A 4560-nucleotide genomic window follows, 5' to 3' on the forward strand; every position below is an offset into this window, starting at 1 on the left:
CTGTTAGGTTTGTAACCTTTTGTAAAAAAAAATTAATATAATTGCCAAAACACTGTGGTCTGGAAATAGGGAGAGGGAAGGAAAAGAAAGCTTGATCCATCGTCAGTCAGAATCTGAAATGTATAATACCTGTTCTACGGACTCAAAGGTAAAGCAATAATTTGGAAAAACATACAGAAGGTACTTAGAAATCTGTTAAATGCATAGATAAGATAGCTATTTTGGCCCCTCTCTGCATTTGTACAGGATGAGCATATCTAATTTGGACCTTGAAAGTGTTGTCTTAGTGTTTTTATTACATAAAACCAGAGCTCCATCCTTACAAGTGCCATTAGGCTGTGGTTCTGAGAGGATTGCAGAAAAACAGATTTGAATGTTTGAGACTCGTTCAAAGCCATGGTCTTGTACGTATGCTTTGTGGACAGAAAAGAAGGTGCAGGTACTGGCTGTGTTTGTGTTCATCTTAAAAATACTCCTATCTGCCTGAATGTTTCCCCCATCTGTACAAAGGTCGATTCTTGATGCCTTGGCCACCTTAGAAAAAAATGCCTCTACTCCCAGGATCCTCTTTTAGAACAATATTTATGCAGTGCCTGTATTGATGCATGAAAGGTTTTTAAATGGTCGTGAAATGACATCACTATTATCTGGAACTCTAATCTTAGTTGTAATGTATGATAGCACAAATTGTGCAAAATGGCATAATGTTTTAGAAAGTATGATCAAGATTTCGTGGAAAATTTGAGAGCTCTAACAGATCTCTGTTTTCTGGTAGACATAACTTTTGATCTGAATTTTCTTTCCTCTATCCACTATATCTTAAATCCTGCAAAATGCTCTGCCAAATATTAAATGCAACTTTTCATTAAAAATTCATTAGAAAATATTAAGTGTGCATCTCTATTTTAGGACATAAGTAATGTAAAACAATTTCAATGTGTATTTGTATATATCTTTAAAAGCCACATGCTCTTGACTAGTAGAAATTAAACAGAGAGCAAATCAATGAGTCTGAAATGCATAAAGGCTTGAAATTATAGTCATTACCATGTAATATAGTGTACAAGTTTAACAGCACACCTAGCCTTGAAATTGTTGGCAGGGAAGTATTCTAGTCCAATGAGCTGCCACTTTTGTTGTGGGCGGCTTGATAAAAACACATGTTCAGGGTGAAAAGCGTGTAAGGTTGCCAGATAAAATACAGAATGATGTCCAGTTAAATTTATATTTCAGATAAATGACAAATATGGTTTGAGTGTAAGTCTGGCCCAAATATTGCATGAACCATACTTACATTTTAAAAGTATTCATTGTTTGTCAGAATTCAGATTTAACTGGGCATCCTGTATTTTTATTAGCTAAATCTGGCAATCCTAACAGCATAGATTATATGGCAATCTGGGAAGAATAAGACAGGCTGGACAAATTACTGTCTATTAATGGCATCAACCATTCTTTCCTCCATTAAATAAATATTCCTTTCTTTCATCTTTTCTTCCCTCATTTCTTCCCTCTTTCCCTCCTTCCATCCTTCTTTCCTTCCTTCCTTCCTCTTTCCCTTCTTTCCTTCCTTCCTTTTTTCTTCTTTCCTCTCTTTTCTTCCCTCCCTGCATTCCTTTCTTCCTTCAACAAATATTTGTTGTGCATTTACTATGCACCAGACTCTATTATATTTAACAATGGAAATGTAATAGTGAACCAGCAGTTCTACCAATTATAATAGCAAAATGTGCCAGGCTTTGCAGCAAGCACTTTGCAAACATTATTTCACTTTATTCTCACAAACAGCCCTGTGAGGTAGAGGTTGATTCACTCATGATAGGGAGGAGGAAACAGAGGCAGAGAGATTCTGCCTGAATTTCCCAAGGCCCTACAATCTCTGAGCCTCACTCATTCATTATGACATATCTAGAAAGCCATCGTTCCACAGCAAGCACTGTGCTAATTCCCAGGGAGTGAGCCATAACCAGAACAAGAGACTGCCTTTGAGGCTAGCCACAGACACATAGATGAAAAATTCTAGGGGAAATGCTGAAAGGAACACAGAGGAGGTGGCTCTGCCTGGTCCCGGGTAAAGCCAGGATGGGGAAGAGTGGACTCAGAGGCAGTGTTCAGGAAAGACTGCTGGGTTTAAACCCCATCTCACCCACTTACATGAAGACATGCCCCACACGTAGATGTCTACATCTACATGATGTGGACATAAAGTCCCTCTCATAAGAAGGTTGTGAGAATTAAATGTATGTAATTATTTTCCATAAAGCCTGGCACATAGTAGGTTTACAAGAAAAGAAAGTTCTAGACAGAGCTGCTGGAGCCTCTTACCGTGTTCTGTAGCCTCACCTACAGCACAGAGAACTCACAGCAACTTCTCAACTTCAACTAATTAATAACCCCTCCAAAACCTCAACCTGCTATTTGATTCAGATAACAATGGCAGTGAAACTGCTGTTGACTGGCCTCTTTTTATAAGCCAGGTATGATTATTCATAGTATCCTCATTCTGCAGAGAGGTAAACCAAAGCTCAAAGAGTTTCATGATTTGTCCAAAAACACAGAACTAAGCCTGGAGGTAGGATTGAAACCCAGGACTGTCTAATGCGCATCAACTTTCTTCTGCTTCTTGGTTTCCTCCTCCTTGGCTGATGGTTTCTAGGCAATACATCTGGCCAGATGTACCTCCAACAACCCAGAGAAAAAGCTATAAAATGTGGCCTAGGAGTTGAGAGGAGAAAGGGCGCTCTCCTCTTGGAGGCTCCAGCTTTCAACCAAACATTGCAACTCAGGGGCCCAGGACTGACCCACGGAGTGAAGTAGAACATACTTGTTCACTTTCTTTTAATGCTCTTGTTCAGTCAGGTAATTACACATTTGCCATATGGCGTCTAACCAAGAAATGACCCACATTCCAGTGAAAATATATATATGTGAGATTAAAAAAGAAAATCCTCATTCTGACCCTCAGGAATTCATTTTAGGGAAACAAATTGAAAACTGGGAAAACAAGGTCAAGTACAAGACTCTACCATCTCTCAAGCAGCGAGAAACTAATGCATCGTCTTCCTTCATGTTTGCATTTCTTCAGAAGGATCTGGCTTAACTCCCTGTATGCATCTCAGCCTCCATTACCCCTTCCCCCCTCATTTGGACTTTTGAATGCTCAATTCTGACATGTATAATTTGGTGCTTTAATATAGAGTAACATTATTTTTCATTTACTCCAATCTGCCATCAGTATCATCTTTTCATTTAACCAGATGCAATTCTTTTTTCTTTCCCTAAATTGAAAATCCATGAGCGACAGGGAGTGCAATGTTTTAATTAGCTCATATTTTTTATATGGATTTATGTCTTTAAAATACATTTGTGTAATTCTTCAGCTAAATTAAAAACGTCTTTCTGCGAAAGTGAGGAGGGGAAAATAAAGAGCTAAATTGTGTCATTAGCTTAGGTGGTTGCAGATGAGGAGCAGAACCTAGTGAAGGGACACGCAATCGCAGGAGCTGCTTCCTGTGAGGATTTTGAACTTGCCCTTCCTGTAAAGAAGTCTTTCTCCATAAAGACCTCTCAAAAATGGCTCGGGGAGGAATTTTTTTAAAGGCCTCTTGTAAGCAAACAAGCAGTTACCTTCACTGAGCTAATTTGAAACCCAACCTGCCGCCAAACAAACAGAGAAAAGGAAGTCATAATGATAAACAGTTTTCTCTGCATTTCTCTTTGTCTTTTTTTTTTAACTATCAAGTTTAAAGCTTTCCACGATGCTTTTTTCTACTTTATAGGAGACAAGTGACATTCCGTGGTAAATGGGAGAAAAAGCCATGCAGAACTGAAATCTCTCTAATGCATTGACACTAACTTGCCCTCTATTGTTGGAAATGAGCAGGCGCTCATGATTGTTCATCAAACGGCTCCTAATGCAGTTAAAGCATTCAGCTATAATTTCTCCTTGCATTTATAATTACTGTCATAGACTGCACACCTCGGTGAGCAGATTAAAGCTATAAACTATTTAGCCTCGGCTCTAAGACGAGGAACTTGATTTGTCTGGCAGGAGTTATTTGTTAGGGAGCTTGACACTTCACATAAAAATGACTCAACTTGATGAAGAACAATGCAGTTTTAGCAATGCGGGGATTTTAAATCAGTCATCATGCCACGCCCTGCAAGAATCGCAGGGCAGTTTGTTAAATGATATGTAGGCCAACGAGGTAAGGGAGTGTGTTAAGGGTACCAAAATAGAAGAGGATTTGGTGTGCAGTTGCTTTCTTTCCTGACTCTATTCCGGAAGATCAGGAGTTTGCTGAAAATCAGTGCATGTCATGTTCTCCTATTAAATCCAGTGTAAATGTTACGTGAGGCTCACCTGGAGGGAAAAGGGATGCCAGCAGCCACAGGCGCATGTCACATTTGGGGGTTTTACAGAACTCTGTGTGGCTGTTGAGAACAATCACCTCCAAAAGCCCAAGAAGCCAGGAGTATGTGGAAAATGGTTTGGATTTTTTTTTTCCTGGAATATGTTCATGTATTTCTTTGTATATTTATTTGTTTGTTTACTTGCAG

General features: G+C 39.1%; 1 protein-coding gene across 6 annotated transcripts in view; it reads left to right on the top strand.

Annotated features, from left to right (window-relative positions):
* The window catches only part of TSHZ2 (teashirt zinc finger homeobox 2), a 512491-nt gene that overhangs the window by 290040 nt on the left and 217891 nt on the right, over window positions 1-4560 (top strand). The window lies entirely within an intron of this gene.

This window comes from Callithrix jacchus, chromosome 5 (assembly GCF_049354715.1).
Source record: "Callithrix jacchus isolate 240 chromosome 5, calJac240_pri, whole genome shotgun sequence".
Taxonomy (NCBI): Eukaryota; Metazoa; Chordata; class Mammalia; order Primates; family Cebidae; genus Callithrix; species Callithrix jacchus.